General features: G+C 39.1%; 1 protein-coding gene across 9 annotated transcripts in view; it reads right to left on the minus strand.

Annotated features, from left to right (window-relative positions):
- The window catches only part of SRD5A2 (steroid 5 alpha-reductase 2), a 284,751-nt gene that overhangs the window by 190,855 nt on the left and 69,712 nt on the right, over positions 1-24,184 (minus strand). For 2 of the 9 annotated variants that reach the window (XR_012095254.1, XR_012095256.1), the window contains exon 6: positions 1,731-1,829. The exons of the other annotated variants lie outside the window; for them this stretch is intronic. The gene's annotated coding sequence lies outside the window, so the exon portion shown is untranslated. The remainder of the gene's footprint in view (positions 1-1,730; positions 1,830-24,184) is intronic. 9 annotated transcript variants of the gene reach the window in all.

Consider the following 24,184-nt stretch of genomic DNA (forward strand, 5'->3'; position numbering starts at 1 on the left):
GGGTGACCTGGAGGCCCAAGCTCGAAAGTCTCATTCTGCCAGGAAGCGGCAGAAGGCATTGATGGACTCGTTGGACTTTAGCAGCTGGGTGAGAAGCACATCCTTGTCCACGCCCTCCTCAGACACCAGCTGGGCCATGACCTGTGTGGCAATCCAATCCTGAGTTTGCAGTCCCTGCTAAGCACTAGTCTAGGCAATGGGCTATCCCCAGGCCATTGTGAACCCAGTGGGAGAAAGAACTGCTTATGCTCTTAGGCGAGCTGCTACTGTGGCTTCTTGCCCGGGGGCACAGCTTCTTGCTGTCCACTGCTACCCCTAGCAGGCGGCTTGTCTTCACCCTTGAAACCAATCTGCATTCTCCAGGGAGTCTGTGCTGCACAGGAGAAATCAGCTGAGGGGCAGTTGTGAGGGGAGGAAGGACACAGTGGAGGCTGGGACAGGGCTGGGGCACACTGGGGTATGGGGCTGAGGGGGCTGGGTGGAGTGCACCGAGATACAGGACTGGGAAGGAGTGAATCCACTATGTATGGGGTTGGGGATAAAGGTGGAGGGGTGATCTGTTCCTGACACTTTTAATGATGTATTTTGTAACATTTGATACATATGGAAGTATAGATGTGATTGCGTATGTGTGTGTTTATATAATGTGTATGCATATAAAACAAATACTCATGAGCTTACCATCCAAACTAAGAATTGCAACATAAGCCTCTAACACATTTTCCCCTCTATCATAAAACAGTTTTTAAAATTGTTTCTGTTAAATATTGAGTAAATACTAAAGAATAATTATAAAGGAAAATAACGCAAGTAACATCTGTGTGCCCTGTATTCCTCTCCCTAATTTTATTTGTGACTATTTGCTATCACCCGGGAATGTGATTCTCAGAACATGTCCTAGGTGAAAGTGTTCTAGATTTAGAATATTTAGAACATACTTCATACTTTGTACTTCATAGCATAACACCTACTTAAAGTTAAAAGTATTTACTTAATTTGGCCTTCTTTTTCTCAATTAAAAGAAGTTATTACTTTGAGCAAAGAAGAGGTGGAAGATAAAGCGATATTTAAAACAACTATTTTGTGGAAGTCAGAAACCATCTTCTATTTTTCCATATGTCTCTAGAGCAGCATGGTGCCTAATGAGCAATGGACTCTCCATGGGAATAAGCATGCTGAAGTTGATATATATATATAAAAATTGAATCTATAAATCAATTTGGGGAAAACAGACATGTTTGCAGTGTGTCCATGAACATGATATATCTCTTAATTTACTAAGCTCTCTTTTAAAATATGTTCACTAAATGTTATGAATTCAATAGTAGCCTTGTTCATAATAGCAAATAAATTGAAAATAACCCAAATACCCACTGATAGGACAATTAATAAATAAAGTTTGATATATTTATACAATGAAATTCTATACATTGGCAAAAATAAATGAACTAAAGCCACACACATCAACAGGGGTGATACTGAAAAACAATTTTCAGAAAAACACATGCCATATAAAAAGTTTTTATAAGCACAGAAAAGGAACCTGAATGATATATTGTTTAGAAATACAAAACCATCTAGCAAAACCTTAAGGAAAGCCAACTGGACTTTGAATGATGGACTAGGTTATTCAGACCAACCCTTCCACTGAAGACAGATAAAAAGAAGTGGTGAAATGTTTTTGAATTTCTTTAAGCATCGGAGAACCAACAAGACATTATAAAACTTACCAGGCCAAGATCTAGGAAGAAGACAGGAATCCAGGAAGGTGAGCCCCACAGTTGGCACTGCTTTTGTCCTGTGGACATTTATCAATCTGGAAGTGATAACTGAGAGACAGAGTTATGCTTTGGAGATAGCTTAAAGGACAAAGTGCAAAGATCATAATCGAAGGCAATAGAGAGTGAGGATCTTAGAAAACAACCTCCCATTTTGCACCCTGAATGTTTGCATCTTAGAAAAGAGAATAAACTCAAAAGAAATAAGTCTTTCCATGGACTGTATGCCACCTTCAAGCTATCTGGGTAACAGAGAAAATATCAAACCCTGAACTAGGATTAAGATGAGTTCAAATTGCTAGCTCTCCCCCATACTATCATAATCTACCTATTTTTTAAAAATACTCCTTAGAGAAAGACAAGCTCTTCCTGGGTCGCAAATTATTTCTAAAAATAATAGTTTGATAACAGGATAAGTCACATGATTAAAGATAATCAGGCACACAAGAAGAAAAGATGCCATGAGATGGAACCAGCAAAACTAATAGGTAATATAGGGGATGAGGCAGACAAATATGGCCAAATAGAACCCTCTGGAGATCCCCCTGCAGGAAAAACAAGTTAAACAACTATCCACATACAAAAAAAACCACCTTTATGAGAATCAAAAGTCAGGTGAGCAATTACAGTGTCTAGTTTTAAATTTATATCAAGGAAAGAGGCACTGAAGAGGGTAAGAAAGAGAATTTTGAATCACCTACATCACACGACCCTTATCAGCAGCCACATGGCACGGAGAGAGAATCCTGTGTGCTTGGGGGAGGGAGAGCAAAGTGACTGTGGGACTTTGCATTGGAACCCAGTGCTGCCCTGTCACAGCAGAAAGCAACATGGGACAGAATTCAGCCAGTGCACATGGAGTGAACATTTAGACCAGCCCTAGCCAGAGGCAAGTTGTTAATCGTAGCAGTCAAAGCCTGAGTTCTGGCAAGCCCCACCACCATGGGCTAAAGTGCTCTGGGGTCCTGAAATAAACTTAAAAGGCAATCTGGGCCACAAGAACTGCAATTCCTCGGAAAGTCCTGGTGTTGTGCTGGGCTTGGAGCCAGTGGGCTTAGGGTGCATGTGACTTGGTGAGACACCAGCTAGGGTAGCCAAGGGAGTGCTTGTGTCACCCTTCCCCCACTCCAGGCAGCACAGCTCACAGGTCCAGGAGAGACACTTTTCTTCTGTCTGAGGACAGGAGAGGAGACAGTGAAAAGGACTGTCTTCCAACTTGGATACCAGCTCAGTCATAGTAGAATAGGGCACCAGACAGAGTCCTGAGGCCCCTACTTCAGGCCGTAGCTCTGGGATGATATTTCTGGACACACCCTCGGCCAGAATGGAACTCACTACCTTGAAGGGAATGTCCTAGTTCTGGCAGGATTAATCACCTGCTGACTAAAGAGCCCTAGGGCCCTGAATAATCAGTAGTGGTAGCCAGGCAGGACTCACCACGGGCCTCAGGTGAGACTCAGAGCCATGCTGGCGGCTTCAGGTGTGACCCAGCATATTCCCAGCTGTGGTGGCTACAGGAAAAGACTTATTTTGCTTGAAGAAAAAAGAGGGAAGAGTAAAGGGGACTTCATCCTGGAGCTTGGATACCAGCTTAGCCTCACTGGGATAGAGTGACAAGTAGGTTCCTACTGTCCCTGATTCCAGGTATTGGCGCCTGGATGGCATTTCTGGACCTTCCCTGGGCCAGAGAGAAGCCCACTGCCCTAAAGGGAGAGACTCATGGCTGGCAGCATTCACCATAAACTCACTGAAGAGCTCTTAGGCCTTGATAGAACATTGGCAGTAGCCAGCCAGTACTCACCACAGGCCTGGGGTGGTGGGGGCCACAGGGAGAGCCTCCTCTCTTTAAGTAATGGAGAGGGAAGACTAAGGACTTTGTCTCATGGCTTGGGGGCCAGCTCAGCCATAGTAGAATAGAAAACCGGGTAGATTTGTAAGGTTCCTGACACCAGACCCTGGCTCCCAGGTGGCATCTCTGGACTCTCCCAAGACCAGGGAGAACTCATTGCCCTAAGCAGAAGGACATAAGCCTGGCAGTATTTACCACCTGATGCTTGTAGAGCTTTTGGGCCTTGAGTGAACCAGGCAGTGGTCACCATAGGCCTGAGGTGAGACCCAGTTCTCTGCTAGCTGTGGGTATGATCCAGTGCACTAGCAGTGGTGCTGGCCACAGGGGGTGCTTGTGTCAGCACACCCCCAGCTTCAGGCAGCTTAGCACAGAGAGACAGACTCTCTTTGTTTTTGGGTGAGTAAGGGAAAAGAATAAGAGTCACTGACTGATAATCCAGAGGATTCTCATGGATCTTACCCAAGACCACTAAGGTGATACCTATACAAGTCTGCAACAGCCACAGTGTTACTGGGATTGGGGTCCTCCCTAATGCAGATATGGCTGCAATGACTAAAGACTTACATCACAACACTCAAGTCTGTCTAAATACTTAGAAAGCCTTCCCAAGAAGGATGGGTACAAACAGGCCCTGACTGCCAGGACTACAATAAATACCTAATTCTTTAATTCCCAGACATCAGTGAACATCTACAAGCATCAAGACTATCCACAGAAAACATTACCCACCACAGGAACTAAAAAAGGCACCAGGGGCCAATCCCAGAGGGGCAGAAATACGTGACTTTCCAGACAGAGAATTCAAAATAGCTGTTTTGAGGAAGCCCAGTGAAATCCAAGATAACACAGAGAAGGAATTCAGAATTCTGTCAGATAAATTTAATGAAAAGATTGAAATGACTACAAAGAATCAAGCAAAAATTTTGGAGCTGAAAACTGTAATGGGCATACTGAAGAATGCACGAGAGTCCTTAACAACAGAATTAATCAAGTAGAAGAAAGAATTCATAAGCTTGAAACACGTTATATGAAAATACATATTCAGAGGAGACAAAAGAAAAAGCACTCTAAAAATTATCTACAAGATCTAGAAAACAGCTTCAAAGGAGAAAATCTAAAGTCATTGGCCTTAAAGAGGAGTTAGACACAGAGATTGGGGCAGAAAGTTTATTCAAAGGAATAATATCAGAGAACTTCCCAAACCTAGAGAAAGATATCAACATTCAAGTACAAGAAAGTTATACAACACCAACCAGATTTAACCCCAAAAAAGACTGACTCAAGACATTTAATAGTCAAACTCCCAAAGGTCAAGGATAAAGGAAGGATCCTAAAAGCAGCAGGAGAAAAGAAAAAATGAGTAACAGAAAAAGGAGCTCCAATATGTCTGGCAGCAGGCTTTTAAGTGGAAACCTTACAAGCCAGACACGAGTCACGTGATATATGTAAAGTACTGAAGAAAAAAAAACAACACTTTTACCCTAGAATAGTATATCTAGCAAAAATATCCTTCAGACATGAAGGGGAAATAAAGACTTTCCCAGACAAATGAAAACTGAAAGATTTTGTCAACACCAGAGCTGTCCTATAAGAAATGATAAAGGGAATTTTTCAATCTGAAAGAAAAGGATGTTAGTGAGCAATAAGAAATCATCTGAAGGTATAAAGCTACTGGTAACAGTAAGTATACAGATAAAGACAGACTATTATAACATAGTAATTGTGATGTGTAAACTATTTATATCTTAAGCAGGAAGATTAAAAATGAACTTATCAAAAATAATAATTACAAATTGTCAAGATATAGACAGTAAAATAAGATGTAAATAAACAAAAAGTTGAAAAGCAGGGGAGATGATGTTAAAGTATAAAGGTTTTGTTACTTTTGTCTTTGCTTGTTTGTTTTTGCAATCAGAGTTAAGTTGTCATCAGTTTAAAATAATAGGTTATAAGATGTTATTTGCAAACCTCATGATAACTTTAAATCAAAAAACCTAAAACAGATACAAAAAACACATACAAAGCAAGAAATTAAAGATACCACCAGAGAAAATCCCTTTCACAAAAAGGAAGAGGAAGGAAGGAAGGAAACAGAAAACAAATAACAAAAATGAGTGTAGTAAGTTTATGCTTATCAATAATAACATTGAATGTAAATGGACTAAACTCTCTAATCAAAAGCATAGAGTGGCTAAATAGATTTTAAAAACAAGACCCAATGACCTGTTGTCTACAAGAAACATGCTTCACCTACAAAGACACACATGGGCTAAAAATAAGGGATGGAAAAAGATATTCCATGCAAATGAAAACCAAAAAAAAAAAAAAAAAAAAAAAAAAAAGGCAGTAGTAGCTGTATCAGATAAAATAAATTTCAAGACAAAACTACAATAAAAGACAAAGAGGGCATTATGTAATGATAAAGGGGTCAATTCAACAAGAGGAAAAAACAGTTGTAAACATACATGCACCCAGCACTGGAGTGCTCAGATATATAAAAGCAAATATTATTAGAGCTAAAAAGAGAGAGCAACCCCAAAACAACATGGAGACTTCAATACCCTACTTTCAGTATTAGACTGATCATCCAGACAGAAAATCAACCAAGGAATATTGGACCTAATCTGCACTATAAACCACATAAACCTAATAAATATTTACAGAATATTTTAACCAATGGCTACAAAATACACATTCTTCTCCTTAGGACATGGATCAATCTCAAGGATAGACTATATGTTAGGCCACAAAACAAATCTTAAGATGTTCAGAAAACTGAAATTATATCAAGTATTTTCTCTGACTACAATGGAATGAAACCAGTTATCAATAACAAGAGATACTTTGAGAACTATACAAATACCTGGAGATTAAACAATATGCTCCTGAATGACCACTGAGTCAGTGAAGAAATTAAGAAGAAAATTTAAAAATTTCTTAAAACAAACAAAAATGGAAACACAACATACCAAAATCTATCAAATACAGCAAAAGCAGTACCAAGAACAACATTCACAGCAATACCTACTTTCATCAATAAAAGCAGAAAAACTTTTAATAAACAACTGAATGATGCATCTTTAAAAACTAGAAAAACAAAAGCAAACTAAACCTAAAATTAGTAGGAGAAAAGAAATAATAAAGATCGGAGCAGAAATAAACATAATTGAAACAAAGAAATACAAAAGATTAATAAAATGAAATGTTGGTTTTTTTGAAAAAAAATAAACAAAATTCAAAGTATCATTAGTGGTTACTATGAGCAACTATATGCCAATAAATTGGAAAATCTGGAAGAAATTGATAAATTCCTAGACACATAAAACCTACCAAGATTGAACCATGAAAAAATCCAAAACCTGAATAGACCAATAACAAGTAACAAGATCAAAACCATAATAAAAAGTCTCCCAGTAAAGAAAAGCCTGGGACCTGATGGCTTCACTACTAATATCTACCAAATATTTAAAGAATTACTACCAAACCTAATAAAACTATTCCAAAAAACAGAGAAGGGAATACTTCCAAACTAATTCCATGATGCCAGTATTACCCTGATACTAAACTAGACAAAGACACGTTTAAAAAAAAAAAAAACAACACTACAGGCCAATATCTCTGCTAAATATTTATGCAAAAATTCTCAACAGAAGACTAGCAAACCAAATTCATTAATACACTAAACCCAGCACTTTAGGAGGCTGAGACGGGCAGATCACAAAGTCAGGAGATCGAGACCATCCTGGCTAACACAGTGAAATCCAGTCTCTACTAAAAATACAAAAAAATTAGGCGGGCGTGGTGGTAGGTGTCCCAGCTACTCAGGAAGCTGAGGCAGGAGAATGGCGTGAACCCGGGAGGCAGAGCTTGCAGTGAGCCGAGATCATGCCACTGCACTCCAGCCTGGGCGACAGAGCGAGACTCCATCTCAAAATAAATAAATAAATAAAAATAAAAAACAACACATTAAAAGGACCATTCATCATGACCTAGAAGGATTCATCCCAGGGATACAATGATGGTTCAACACATATGCAAATCAATCAATGTGATATATCATATCAACAGAATAAAGGAAAAACTTTATGATTTCAATTGATGGTGAGAAAAGTATTCGATAAAATTCAACATTCCTTTATGATAAAAACCCTGAAAAAAACTGAGTATAGCAGAAATATACCTCAACACAATAAAAGCCGTAGACAATTGACCCACAGCTAGTATCACACTGAATAGGAAAAAACTGAAAATCTTTCCACGAAGATGTGAAACAAGACAAAGATGCCCTCTTTCACCAGCGTTATTCAACATAGTATGGGAAGTCAGAGCTAGAGAAATCAGACAAGAGAAAGAATCAAAAGGCATCCAAATTGGAAGGGAAGTCAAATTATTCTTGTTTGCAGATGACATAATCTTATATTTGGAAAAACCTAAAGACTCCACCAAGAAAAAACCTTGGAACTGGTAAGTTCAGTAAAGTTGCAAGACACAAAATCAGCATACAAAAATCAGTAGCATTTCTGGCCAGGCACAGTGCCTCATGCCAGTAATCTTGGCACTTTGAGAGGCCGAGGTGGGCAGATGGCTTGAGTCCAGGCATTAGAGACCAGCCTGTGCAATATGATGAAACCCTGTCTCTACAAAAAATACAAAAATTAGCAATTAGCCAGGCGTGGTGGCACACACCTGTAGTCCCAGCTACCTGGGAGGCTGATGTGGGAGGATCGCTTGACCCAAGGGGGTGAAGGTTACAGTGAGCTGTGATCACAGCACTGCACTCCAGCCTGGGTGACAGAGCAGGATCCTGTCTCAAAACACAACAAAACAAAACAAAAAGCATTTCTATAGGCCAATAGTGAACAATCTGAAAAAAATACATGGGAAGTGGTCAAGATGGCCAACTAGAAGCAGCTAGGGTGAGTGGCTCTCACAGAGAATGAAAGGGTGCATAAATACAATACCTTCAACTGAAACACCCAGGTAACTCACACTGAGACTAATCAAGGAAACAACTCGACCCACGGAGAACAGAAAAAAACAAGGCAGGATGATGGCACACCCAGGAGCCTGTGGAACCTCCCCGACCCAGGAAGCAGTGAGTGAATGTGCGACCCCAAAAAACCATGCTTTTCCCACAGAGCTTTACAACTCTTGGGTCAGGAGAACTCCTCATAAACCGACGCCACCAGGGCCTACAGTCTGACACAGAGAGATATGTGGAGTCTTGGCAGAGCAGTCACTCAGGCAAGCATGGAGACCCAGGAGCTTTAGATACTTCAGCAAAAATAACTGAAACTCTGGCAAAGCAGGATATTACATCCCATACATATCCCAAGGAAAAAGACTGAATCCATGGCACCAAGCGGCAACAGTCTGCAGGCCCCACTCCCATGGCACCTTACAGGATAAGATTCACTGGCTTGAAATTCCAGCCAGCTACTGGCAGCAGTGTTGCACCTACCTTGGATAGAGCTCCCAGTGGGAGGGACAGGTGACCATCTTTGCTGTTTGAGCTACTTGGTCCTTCCACCCCATGGACCCTTCTACCCTGTGGGCTTTGAAGAATCCAAACCAACCAGGAGTAAAAGGGGTCCCCCAGCACAGCACAGCTGCTCTACTAAAATGTGACCAGACTGCTTCTTTAAGCAAGTCCCCAATCCATTCCTCCTTACTGGTCAGGACCTCCCAACCCTCACTGGAGACCATCCCAGGGTCTACCAGGTCCCAACCAGGGTCTATAGCCACTTCATGCAGGTGTCTTTAGGCCAGCAATAGGTCTATACCATCCTGGGACAGAGCTCCCAAAGAAAGAGGCACGCTGCCATCTTTGCTGTTTCACAGCCTTCATTGGTGATACCTCCAGGTACTGGAAAATCCAAGGTGACTAGAAACTGGAGCATACCCCCAGAAACTGGAGCAGATCCCAGACAGCAGCCCTACAGAAAAGTGGCAGATTGTTAAAAGAAAAAAAAATCCAAAGTTCAGCAACCTCAAAGAGTTATGATAGATAAGCCCACAAAGATGAGGAAAAAAAATCAGTTCAAGAACACTAAAAACTGAAAAAAACAGTACCCTCTTTCCTCCAAATAACCCGCACCACCTCTCCAGCAGTGGTTTAGAACTAGGCTGAGGCTGAGATGACTGAAATGACAGGAGTAGAATTAGAATATGGATAGGAATGAGCTTCACTAAGCTAAAGGGCAATATTGTAACCCAATGCAAGAAAACTAAAAATTATGATAAAACATTTCAGGAGCTGATAGGCAAAATAGCCGGTACAGAGAAGGACATAACTGACCTGATAGAAATGAAAAACACACTACAAGAATTCCATAATGCAATAATAAGTATTAATAGCAGAATAGACTAGGCAGAGGAAAGAATTTCAGAACTTGAAGACTGGTTTTCTGAAATAATAAGGCAGACAAAATTAGAGAAAAAAGAATGAAAAGGAACAAGCAAAACCATCAAGAAATATGAAATTATGTAAAGAGACTGAATCTAAAATTGATGGTGTACCTGAAAGAGATGGAGAGAATGAAACCAATTTGGAAAACATATTTTATGATATCATCCATGAAAACTTCCCCAACCTACAAGACAGGCCAATATTCAAATTCAAGAAATCCAGAGACTGGTAAGATACTTCATGATAAGATCATTCCTAAGACACATAGCAAACAGATTCTCCAAGGTTGAAATGAAAGAAAAAATGTTAAAGACAGAGAGAAAGGTCAGGTCACCTAAAAAGAAAAGCCCATCAGAAAACTGTGAACCTCTCAGCTGAAACCCTACAGCCAAAAGAAATTGAGTGCCAATATTCAACATTCCTAAAGAAAATAAATGCAAACCAAGAATTTTATATCCAGTCAAACTAAGCTTTATCAGTGAAGAAGAAATAAGATTCTTTTCAGAGAAGCAAGTGCTGAGAGAATTTGTTACCACCAGACCTGCCTTACAAGAGCTCCTGAAGGAAGCACCATGGGAAGGAAAGACTGTTACCAGCCACTACAAAAACACACTGAAATACACAGACCAGTGACACTATAAAGCAACCACATAAACAAGCCAGCATAATAACCAGCTAGCATCATGATGACAGGATCAAATCCACACATATCAATACTCACCTTAAATGTAAATGAGCTAAATGCCCCAATTAAATAATACAGAATGGCAAGCTGGATAAAGAACCAAAACCCATTGGTATGCTATTTTCAAGAGACCCATCTCACATGCAATGACACATACAGGCTCAAAATAAAGGGATACAGAAAAACCTACCAAGCAAACAGAAAACAGAAAAAGGCAAGGGTTGCAATCCTAGTTTCTGACAAGAGAGACTTTAAACCAACAAAGATCAAAAAAGACAAAGAAGGGCATTAAATAAAGGTAAAGGGTTCAATTCAACAAGAAGATCTAATTATCCTAAATATATATACACTCAATGCAGGAGCACCCAGATTCATAAAGCAAGTTCTTAGAGACCTTCAAAGAGACCTGGACTTCCACATAATAATGGTGGGGGACTTTAACACCACACTGACAATATTAGACAGATCATTGAGACAGAAAATTAACGAAGATATTTAGGACCTGAACTCAGCACTGAATTAAATAGATAGATATCTACGGAATTCTCCACCTCAAAACAACAGGATATACATTCTTCTCATCATCACATGGCACTTACTCTAAAATGGATCACATAATCAGAAGTAAAACACTCCTCAGCAAATGCAAAAGGACTGAAATTATAACAGTCCCTTGGACAGTGAAACAAAAATAAAAATCAAGACTAAGAAATTCACTCAAAACCATACAATTACATGGAAATTGAATAACCTGCTCTTGAATGACTCTTGAGTAAATAATGAAACTAAGGCAGAAATACAGAAGTTCTTTGAAACGAATGAACAAAGATACAACATACCAGAATCTCTGCGACACAGCTTAGGCAGTGTTAAGAAGGAAATTTATAATAAAACACTAAATGCCCATATCAGAAAGTGAGAAAGATCTCAAGTTAACAACCTAACTTCACAACTAAAAGAACTAGAGAACCAAGAGCAAACAAACTCCAAAGCTAGAAGAAGACAAGAAATAACCAAGACCAGAACTGAACTGAAGGAGATAAAGACACAAAAAAATTCAAAAAATCAATGAATTCAGAAGGTAGATTTTTGAAAAAAATAATAAAATAGATAGAACACTAGCTCAACTAATAAAAAAGAAAAGAAAGAAGATTCAGATGAACACAATCGGAAACAATAAGGGGGATATTACCAGTTGAACTCACAGAAATGCAAACCACCATCAGAGAATATTATAAATACTTCCATGCACACAAACTAGAAAATTTAGAAGAAATGGATACATTACTGGATACATACACCCTCCCAGGACTGAATCAGAAAGAAATTGAATCCCTGAACAGACCAATAATGAGCTCTGAAATTGAGGTGGTAATAAACAGTTTACCAACAACAACAACAACAACAACAAAACCCAGGACCAGACCAATTCACAGCTAAATTCTACCAGATGTACAAAGAAGAGTTGGTACCATTCCTACTGAAACTATTTCAAAAGATTGAAGACAAGGGACTCCTCCTTAACTCATTCTATGAGGCCAGCATCATCCTGATACCAAAACCTAGCAGAGATACAAACAACAACAACAAAAAAACTTCAGGCCAATATCCTTGATGAACATTGATGCAAAAATCGTCAATAAAATCATGGCACACTGAATCAAGCAACACATCCAAAAACAAATCCACAGCAATCAAGTAGGCTTCATCCCTACGTTGCAAGGTTGGTTCAACATGCAAGTCAATAAATATGATTCATCACATAAACTGAGCTAAAAACAAAAACCACATGATTATCACAATAGAGACAGAGGAGTCTTTTGATAAAATTCAACATTGATTGATGTTAAAAACTCTCAATAAACTAGGTATTGAAGGAACATACCTCAAAATAATAAGAATCATCTATGACAAACCCACAGCCAACACTATACTGAATGGGCAATAGCTGGAAGCATTCTCCTTGAAAGGCAGCACAAGACAAGGATGCCCTCTCTCGCCACTCCTATTCAACACAGTATTGAAAGTCCTGGCCAGAGAAATAAGGCAAGAGAAAGAAATAAAGGGCATTCAAATAGGGAGAGAGGAAGTCAAATTATCTTTGTTTGCAGATGACATAATCCTATATCTAGGAAACCCCATTGTCTCAGTCCAAAAGTTTCTTAAGCTGATAAATAACCTAGGCAAAGTTTCAGGATACAAAATCAATGTGCAAAAATCACTAGCATTCCTATACACCAACACTCAAGCCAAGAGCCAAATCACAAATGAACTCTCATTCACAATTGTCACAAAAAGAATAAAATACCTAGGAATATAGCTAACTAGGGAGATGAAAGATCTCTACAAGGGAACTACAAACCACTGTTCAAAGAAATCATCAATGACACAAACAAATGGAAAAACATTCTATGCTCATGGATAGGAAGAATGAACATCATTAAAATGGCTACACTGCCCAAAGCAATGTATAGATTCAATGCTATTCCCATCAAGCTACCACTGGCTTTATATACAGAATTAGAAAAACCAGTTTAAATTTCATATGGAACCAAAAAAGAGCTCGTATAGCCAAGACAATCCTAAGCAAGAAGAACAAAGCTGGAGGCATCACGCTACCTGACTTCAAATTATACTACAAGACTACAGTGACCAAAACAACATGGTACTGGTACAAAAACAGATATCTAGACCAATAGAACAGAACAGAGGCCTCAGAAATAACACCACATATCTACAACCATCTGCTCTCCAACAAACCTGACAAAAACAAGCAATGGAGAAAAGATTCCCTATTTAATAAATGGTGCTTGGAAAATTCACTAGCCATAAGCAGAAAACAAAAACTTGACCCCTTCTTTACACCTTATACAAAAATTAACTCAAGATGGATTAAAGACTTAAATGTAAAACCTAAAATAATAAACACCCTCGAAGAAAACCTAGGCAATACCATTCAGGACATAGGCATAGGCAAAGACTTCCTGGCTAAAACACAAAAAGCAACTGCAACAAAAGCCAAAATTAACAAATGGGATCTAATTAAACCAAAGAGCTTCTCCACAGCAAAAGAAACTATCATCAGAGTAAACAGGCAACCTACAGAATGGGAGAAAAGTTTTGCAATCTATCCATCTAACAAAGGGCTAATATCCAGAATCTACAAGGAACTTAAACAAATTTACAAGAAAAAACCACCCCATCAAAAAGTAGGCAAATGATATGACCAGACACTTCTCAAAAGAAGACACTTATGCAGCCAACAAACACATGAAAAAAACTTATCATAAGTGGTCATTAGAGAAATGCTAATCAAAACCACAATGAGATACCATCTCACGCCAGTTACAATGGCAATTATTAAAAAGTCAGGAAACAACAGATGGTGGAGAGGATGTGGAGAAATAGGAATGCTTTCACACTGTTGGTGGGAGTGTAAATTAATTCAACCATGGTGGAAAACAGTGTGGCAATTCCTCAAGGATCTGGAACCAGAAATACCATTTGACCCAGCAATCCCATTACTGGGTATATACGCAAAGGATTATAAATCATTCTACTATAAGACACAAGCACACATATGTTTATTGTGGCACTATTTACAATAGCAAAGACTTGGAACCAACCCAAATGCCCATCAGTGACAGACTGGAGAAAGAAAATGTGGCACATATACACCATGGAATATTATGCAGCCATAAAAAAAATGAGTTCATGTCTTTTGCAGGGACATGACTGAAGCTGAAAACCATCATTCTCAGCAAACTAACACAGGAACAAAAAATCAAACACCACAGGTTCTCACTCATAAGTGGGATTTGAACAATGCAAACACATGGACACAGGGAGGGGAACATCACACACTGGGGCCTGTCGGGGGTTGGGGAACAAGGGGAGGGAGAACATTAGGGCAAATATCTAATGTATGTGGGGCTTAAAACCTAGATTGTGGGTTAAAAGGTGCAGCAAACCACCATGGCATATGTATATCTATGTAATAAACCTGCATGTTCTGCACATGTATCCCAGAACTTAGAGTAAATTTTAAAAAAAAAAAAAAAAAAACTCTCCGAATGCTTGGGGAGACTGATTTGAGTTATAAAAAATTCCAGTCTCCCATTAAAAAATTTAAAAAATTTAAAGAAATCATTACAAAGCATTTAAAATTTTAAAAGGAAAGTGGATAAAGATTCAGCTTATTTTGTGTTGTTTCATTTGCATTTAGATCCTATCTTTACTTTTTTGGAAGACGCTTGTTTGGCAAGTTATGAGTGGATTAACATATTTTATGATAGCATGGGACTGCCACAGTTATGTCCTCTGTTAGTTTCAGAGTCAGAGCCTATTGTGTACAGCCAAAGGCTTAGGCTGATTCCAAATAGAATAAAAAGGAGTCACTTTCAGAGCACATTAAGACATCTAACATTTGAGAAAGTTCATTGGCATTGTCAACTACCCTCTCATTAAATTCTATCCTAGGCAAAGCAGTACCACCAGGAAATAATACCAAAAAAATCACATTTCCTTCATCCCTCTGAGAATTTCATTTAGTTAGTTACGATTAACCCTTGGCCTTTCCTTTCATTGAAGATGAACACAGACATCACCTATTGGAGTAAGTGAAAATGGATGTCCTAAATACTACTCATTCTACTACTCCTAGTAGTACATCCTAATACAAAAACACTCAAATGAGATCTTTACCTGACATATATCCTGATCCTGAGTAAAAGAAAATTTTTTAATTTATCATGGTCACTTGTTGATATTAGAGCATGTCTTTAAATAATACAGTTACAATGCTTAAGTTTCTGAGAGGTCAGATGTCTTACCTATTTTATATCCCCAAGGGTGGGCAATTTACAAATATCAACTGATTTCTTGACTCCTTGACTCTTGTGCCTATCTCAAAGAGGCTAAAGGTAAACGGTAAAGAAGGTATTGGAAAAGATGTTGGAGGAAGGAAAAAGTGAGAGAAGTTAGGTAAAATTAAAGAAGCAATGTAAACTGTTCACTCCACAGAACTCAGGGTTGCTAAGTGCCTAACAATATAAAAGAAAAAGTCGACTTTAGGGCACTACAAAAAAAAGAGAGAGAGAGAAAGAAAAGAATAATAATATTAATGATAAAGAATATTAATGATAAACAAACTTCAAGTTTCCAGAGTTAGAAGAAAAAGAAAGTAGGAGATTGTTGGCCAGGTAATGGCTCACACCTGTAATTCCAGCACTTTGGGAGGCCAAGGTGGGCGGATCATGAGGTCAGTAGATCAAGACCATCCTGGCTAACATGGTGAAACCCCATCTCTACTAAAAATACAAAAAAAAATTAGCCGGGTGTGGTGGCAGGTGCCTGTAGTCCCAGCTACTCGGGAGGCTGAGGCAGGAGAATGTCATGAACCTAGGAGGCGGAGCTTGCAGTGAGCCAAGATCACGCCACTGCACTCCTGCCTGGGCAACAGAGCAAGACTCCATCACAAAAAAAAAGTAGGAGATTGTTCAAATGAATAATGATAAATTCATGTGATGAAATGCTATACAGCCATTAAAAATGAATAGGAAAATATTTAGTGAAATGGAAAAATATTCACAATATATTAACTGAGAAAAAACCTAAGCTACTTATGAATGAATGATATACCGTACTGCCTTTGATTTGTTTCAAAAATAATTCATGATGGGGGAAGTGAATTAGGGTGAAAAGAAGATGGACCATGAGTCAACAATTATAAAAGTGAAGTGACTGAGTAATGGAAGATCATTATACTATCAGTCTGCTTTTATATATGTGCAAAATTCTCCACAATAATGAAATCATGTCATTTACAGCAATATGGATGCAGCTGGAGACCATTATCCTAAGTGAATTAATGTAGGAACACAAAACCAAATGCCACATGTTTTTGACTTATAAGGGGAAGCTAAACACTGGGTACTCATGGACATAAAGATGGCAACAATTTACAGTGAGAAATACTATGGGGGTGGGAGGAGCAATGGTTGAAAAACTACTTTGGACTATGCTCACTACTTGTGTGACAGGATCAATCGCACCCCAAACCTCAGTATCATGCATTACACCCATGTAAAAAACCAGCACATGTACCCCATGAATCTAAAATAAAAGTTGAAATTATTTTTAATTCTCCACAATAAAGTTTTTTAACACTATGTACTATATGAATAAATTTAAATATGGAAATACAAAATACAAAAAAGATAAATGATATATATCAAAAAGTTAAGGGTGGTTATATCTGATCACTTTTACTATCATTCATTTATTCCTATTTTAAAAGGATTTGTACTAAATGTAAATTAGTTTTGTAATAAAAACTAAAAATCTAACATAAAATGTCACCTATGTCTGTCTTCAGTCTCTGCTACTTGTCCATATTTCCTTTAAAATTCAGCATCATTCCATTTTCACCACTTTGTTTTATAACAGCATTCCATTTTTCATAAGCAGAAAGTATGTATGAAACATAAAGATTATTTTTGTTTGAAGATTGAAAAAAATATTCAGAAACTCCATTTAGGGGCCTGCTTTAGGACACATGATTAATTTATTGCTAATTTTTCAGCAGGTTTATCTTTTAGTTCAGGGCTTCTCAATCCCGGCTATATATTAGAATCACTTGGGGGCTTTTTAAACAGACATCATTGCCCAGCCTCTATTTCCAAATACTCCGATTTAATTGGCCTGAGACAGGGCTCAGGTGCTGGGCTTTTTTTTTTTTAAGCTCCCAATTGATTTTAATGTTCAAGAATGGCTGAGAGCTGCTGTCTTTGCGTCTACTTTATACAATGATTCTCAAGTGTGGTCACACATTAGAGTCACTGTGGAAGCTGTAAAAAAAGAAAAAAATACTTGGGCCTCGAGCCCACGCTCAAGATTCTGATTTAATTGGTCTCAGCTGTGGCCTGGGCTTTCGAATTTTTACCCCACCCATACTTTTCTACTGACTATAAATATCTTGCATTTATTCACTGATGTTTGAGATTTATTTCTCTGCTAATAATTTGCTTCTGTTAAAAACACCTCACTAAGAAACATCCATGAAAGATCTGCAGTCCTTGACAGTTCAATGAGAACAAATGTGTGTTTAATCTGTCTTTCTGATCAACATTTTGAAAAGTTTTTCATTTGGGAAAAGAGAAAAGAGTGGTAAGACAAAGAGTATATGAGGGCATGACACTATATATATACATATACATATAATTAGAAAGATGGAGAAGGCACAAGAAAGAGACACTAGGACAAAAGACTAATTTTCCCTGTTTTAAAAGTGGAAGATACAAAAAGACATATGGTATGATTCTACTTATACGAGGTACTTACAGTAGTCAAAACCATAGAGACAAAAAGTAGAATGGTCATTGCCAGGGGTTATGGGAAGAATGGAATGGGGAGTTAGTGTTTAGTGGAAATGCTTTCAGTTTTGCAAGATGAAAAGAGTTCTGGTGATAGATGTTGGTGATGATTGCATAACAATATGAATGTATTTACCACCACACATATACAAGCTTTGAAATGGTGTAGTAAATTATATGTTCTCAGAACCACATTTAAAACATCTCTGTGGCCCCTAATATGATGAAATTGGTCACCACATTAATCAATATTTTCAACTTTGCAAAGCACACCAAGAGACATTTCTCTGGTAATCTATTAAAGCTTAACACTGGTTTTCAATGAACACCATTAAAATTCAGAGATTACCAGAGTTTCAGTGATTTTTCTAGTACAACATGTAGTAAGCATTTAATGTTTCATTTGCTAATTCCACTTTTCTTTCCAGAAACTCAAAGTTTTCAGTATCTTGCATTTTTTTAAGGATCTTCATTCAATTTTTTGTTACCACTTTCTCTCACCGCCACTGTTTTCCTAGTTTTCTGAACTTAAATCTATAAAACATAATGTAAGTTTTGTATTTTAAACACTAAAATGTATTCAATAAAATGGAAAATTTCTTCAAGCAATAAGGAAAACAATTACAGGTGACTGAGAAAATTTCCTTATATCACACACAATTTTCGGTGATCTATTTTAAAATTTAATCTTAAACTAGCTTCGTTTTTAATTATCTTTCTCCTCAACACTCTTGTCAATGTTTCCCAAATTTATCTAATGACACAGATCACTTGGGGTGCTTTTTTAAAATGTGAACTCCCAAAACCCTCCCTGGGAGATTCTGATTTAGTAAGTCAAGGATGGAAGCCAGGAATCTGTAGCTGTCCATGTATGGCAGGTGATTCTACATTAAGCTAAGTTTCCTGCACATAAGACAGAGGAAAACAGCAGATACAGCTTGTTCTAATTCTCCACTCCTAGGATTTGCCATCATATCCTATGGTAACCATACTAGGATTTCTCTCTCACCTCCTCTCTTTTTTTCGCCAGACTTTGGTACTTGTTCTCAGTCTTGTTATTCAAAATATACTCCTTGAGGAGGCAGAGCAAGATAGTCAAATAGAACCCTCCAGCAATTGCCCATCCCCTCCTGAGGAACACCAGACTGAGCAACTATCCTTGCAAGAAAGCACCTTCATATGAACCCAAAATTCAGATGAGTGATTACAGTGTCTGGTTTTAACATAATAACAAAGAAAGAGGCATTGAAGAGGGTAGGAAGGACAGTCTTGCAGTTCCTACCCCACCCCTCCCCCAACCCCAGCCAACACAGCACAAAGGGAGAACCTGAGCACTTGGGGAAGGGAGAGCAAAGTATGTGCAGGATTTTTCAGTAGAACTCAGTGCCACCCTATCACAGTGGAACACAATACCAGGAAGAGTTCTGCCAGTACCCACAGAGGAAGCATTTAGACAAGCCCTGGGCCAGAGGGGAATTTTCCGCCCCAGCAGAAGGAACTCCAATCCTGGCCAGCTTCAGCACTAGCTGACTAAAGTGGCCTGGGGACCCAAATACATTTGAATGGCAGTCAGGCCCATTAAGACCATAGTCCTTGGGCAAGCCCTGGTGCTGCACTGGTCTCAGAGGCGGTGGATTCATTGACCCCAGGGTCCTCCCTTCAGCCCCTTCATTATAGTGCCTCCCAAGGCCCACTTCTTCCCCAGGATCTCTCTGCTTAATCTTCCCCAGGATCTTTCCGGTTAGTCGTCATCACTGACTAACCTCCAGAGCCCCAAAGGTAGCAGATTCCCTCCTTCTCCTGTCTTGAGAAAGATCTGTTAGGTTCCTCCTTTTTGGTCAGAGTAAAATAGTGAATAGATCATGCCCTCATGTAAGCAACCTCATCAAGCCTCTCTCTTCTCTACTGCCTTGACTTCCTTTCAGGAGGAACAGTTCTACTGAGTGTTATTTATTTAACTATAACATTTTGATATTATAATATCACAATATTAAAGCATGTACACTTAGAGTAACAGTGAATATATAGTAAAAATAGAGCTGTTCTCTCATACATGACATAAAAATTGAGGAACTCACCTCAGGAAGAAATGGGCAGGACAGACTTTTCAGAGGAAATGTCTGAAAGTGGCCCTTCAGAGCAGAACACAGGCCTGCCAAAATGGGTTAAAGAAGTTGAAACTCAAGGGCCCTACTTGGGACAGGGAGGACTGCACCAGCAAGGTAACTGCATTGCATTCACTTGTGGGCATTGACAAGAGGAGAGAGGCTAATGAAACTTCATCCTCAGGGGAAAAATATGGAGGAGAAAGTTTATCTCAGTAACCATCTCAGGAAGAGAACTGAGCTGTGAACCAGAGACGATGACAAAATAGAGTAACTTTCTTTAAGCTGCAAGATTTTCAATGCTGGCATAATGAATGGGACTAACACTCTTCAAGTGGAAAGGGTCATGTATCTGCCTTCAGGACAATGAGAAACCCACTCTTCACAAGTCAGGAAGTAAACAAAGCCCCCCCCTCTCCCACCCACCAGATAGAGAAGCTATAAGAGAAAAGGTAGCTAAGCATTACACTTGCTACAGGAGAGGAAAGAAGCCCCAAAAGGTTGGACTCAGGCTGCTAAGTGGCCCTGGGACCTCACAAGATAAAGGCCTTTTGTGGGCTTTCTGATAGGTTCTCTGAAAAGAGAATATTTGAACTGACTGGTCTTTGAAGATTGTATAAGCATACGTTTGTCCTTTACTAGGTGGGAAAGCCAAAGCAACCACACTGGCTGGGCCAAGATGTAGGCATGAGGAAGTATACAGATCTGCCGACCTGGAGCCAGGTTCCTGCACCACAGCAGGAATTAAGGTGGGAAGGGCAGGTTGGAGTAGAGTGGAGGCAAAGTGAGTTAAGGACAGGACGTGGATTGTTCTGGGGCAGCTTTGTCAACCAAACCTACCATGTCCAGATAGCTCTTATGATGAAGGGATAAAGAAATTCTCCTCCGAAAATGCGTTTTCCCTTCATCCCTTAGCAAAGTTCATTGGCAAGAAAAAAAAAAATACAATTCGATCTTGATCAAAAGAAAGAAAAGAAGGATTAATCCACAGGGCTTACCATAATGACTAAGAGCATGTTTTCTGTAAACTGAGTTCAAATGCTGACTCCACTAATTGCTATGTGACCTGGAACGAGTTATTTATTTTCCCTGTGCCTCATGTTCAGCTTCTGTAAAAATTCTGGAGATAATAATAGTTCTTAACCTGAGGAATATTGTCAAGATTAAATGAAAAAATATAGATAAAGCTCTTAGAATAAACAATAAACATTGAACAGATATTGACTGTCAATATTGGGTAACAGGCAGAAGCCCCTGTAGAAATGGTCTAGACTTTCATTTGTAAGAATCCCCAGGGAAGCTTTTCTAAGTAATATGTCAGGGTAATCTGGATTCCGTATGAGGAATCTGCATTTTCAGCACCATTCCAGGTAACACTGATGCAGATGCTCTGAGTGTCCTAGAAGGAACTATGTCCTGAGGGCTGTATGTAGTAGTAGCAACTCCCCAGCACAGTTAAAAACCCAGGAGCAATTTGTGAGGGCAAACCCCAGGAGGAAGACAGCCAGAGACAGAGGTGGGCACCGCTCTTTCACACCTGAGCATTCCCGTTTACACTTGTTCTGCATCTATCCAGTCCCTTTGAGCACCTACCAAAACATGACCTTGCACAGAATAATGGGAAGTTTAATGAGGACACACCTCACAACTATTAATACTAACTGTTTTCCATTCTGGAAGAGGCTTTTTCCTAAGGGACACACACACACACACACACACACACACACACACACACACACTTCACATTCCATTTTAAAACTCTGCTGTTTCTCCACTCTGAATGATCTGCTTTTATAAGAGGACTCAGTGCTTTCTTGTTGGCCCAAAGGGACAAAGTTTGGAATTGACACTCCATTCACAAGCTTGGGGAACTTTTCTGTAACACATTGGGAAGATGAAATGGCAGAACTTTCTTGGGCTCTTCAAGCAGCCAGACAACCCTCCAGATGTCCCTCCAGTTCCTCCAGATGCCAGGAGCAAGTCAGGATTCCAAATAACAGCAGGCCAAGACCCAAAAATGCTCTTTGAGGTCTTGGATCCCTCTGAGCACTACCCTAGATTTAAGAGAATTTAAACTTGTATCTAACAGATTCTCTTGAAGTCTTGCCCTGCAACATCCTAAGTAAACACTTAGCTTTCCCAGTCACTTAGCAATGGGATGGAACTTGAGAATTGCCAAGTGCATGAAGAACATATAGCTTTGATGTTCTCTGAGGTTAATTACGGGCTCTATCCTGGCATTAGCTCCCTAACAACCACATGCACAAAAATGGTGTGCTGAGGAGGTGGGGCTGGGGTGGGTGCACTTGCCCTTCACAATAGGAGGCTCCATAGCTAGAAGGTCTCCTTCCACCCAATCCCTCTGTGTTTCCTGTCATAGGATTTGAAATTATTACAAAAGTATCCTACTGAATTTTGCTTTGTTTATCCTGGTGACTGAAACTCTACATGAACCTCTTTCTTCATACCATTTACCTACCTTCTTTTAGCCTACATTCCTGCTTTGTCTTGTTTGGAGTATAATCAAAGAATCATGGGCTTTGGAGTCTGACAGATTGGTTTGAGCTTGGCCTTTCCACTTGACAGCTATGTGAATTTAGGCAAGTTACTTAACCTCTGTTCATCTAGGTTTCCTTATCTACAAAAATGGGACTGATATGGAAGACACTTTGGAGGTTCTTCAGAAGAACAGAGGCAAAAGTTGCAGAAATGGAAAGCAAAATGTATGTGAATGGGTTATTAGGTACAATAGAAAGAGACACCAAGTAACTCCACCCCCACTGGTGGACTATGGGATAATGGGAAAAAATGGAAGAAACAACACTTTGTATAACTTACTAGCTCATAGCATATACCACATCTTATAGGACAGCACCCCACTTACAAAGTGTCGTCTTCCAGTGAGCACACAACTGAATAAAAAATTGATCTTTCTTTCCTTGCTATCAGAGCCACCCATGTGTCAATGTACCATCTTTAAGCCAATTTTTTTCTCTCATTAGTTTGTTGAAGGGAACTCCCCCAGGAGTCTGAGCCACTTGCTCACACAATTTATTTTTGTCTTTAGGACTTAATCTACCAACAATTTTCTCTTCACCTCCACTTTATCCCTTGCTACTATCAGTGATAATCTGAGTGACTGTGATGCAATTGTATGACTCTGGAAATGGGCATATCTCAGTTCTACTCATATGAATAAATAACCTAAACTAGAATCCAATTTTCAGGCTCTGTTTTCTTATGGTTATTTCTAGTACCAGACACTGTATCAGTCAGGTCCTGAACCAGGAATAAATGATGCCATCAAAATAAGATCATGTGAGGAGAGTTTAATGAAGAAATTATTAACAAATGTATGTGCAGGGTGTGGGAAACTCACAAAAGGATAGTGTAATACCCTGGGGCTTTTATCTTCCCTAAATTTGAAGTAGCAAAAGAAGAGAACCAGTTACTGTAATCCGAAAAGAGAAACTTATGTGAAGAGGGCTTCCTTGAGAGAAGTTCAAGATTAAAGGACTTTTGGCTAAGGGACACAGCAAACCCAAGGTATCATTGCATGAAAGGAACTTCCCTCCTCTTTTTTCAATCTCCCACCAGGCTCCCAATTCATTCAACCCAACCGGAAGCTGGAAATCAGGGGACATAATAGTTATTGTCTACTGATACTGTCTATGGTGATCTCCCGAGGGAAATAGCAAGGTAGAGAACGTATCTGGAAAGACAAACAAAAGTTACTGGACACAATACAACTTCCACTTGATGATGGAAGGCTGCTGTTTATGTCCAACATTGTAACTACTTTATATTGGACAATTCAAGTCACATGATCACTTGTTATCCCATGATCAAAATTTGATCTCTACCAGGGCCAATTAGCTACCAATAAGCTGTTTCTCAAATGCAGGAGGAGGGCATAACTTTAGTCCACAATTCTAGATGTTCTTCAAAGTGATTTATCTTACTAAGTCTTGCCAGAGCCTTCACA

This window comes from Chlorocebus sabaeus, chromosome 14, assembly GCF_047675955.1.
Source record: "Chlorocebus sabaeus isolate Y175 chromosome 14, mChlSab1.0.hap1, whole genome shotgun sequence".
Lineage (NCBI taxonomy): Eukaryota > Metazoa > Chordata > Mammalia > Primates > Cercopithecidae > Chlorocebus > Chlorocebus sabaeus.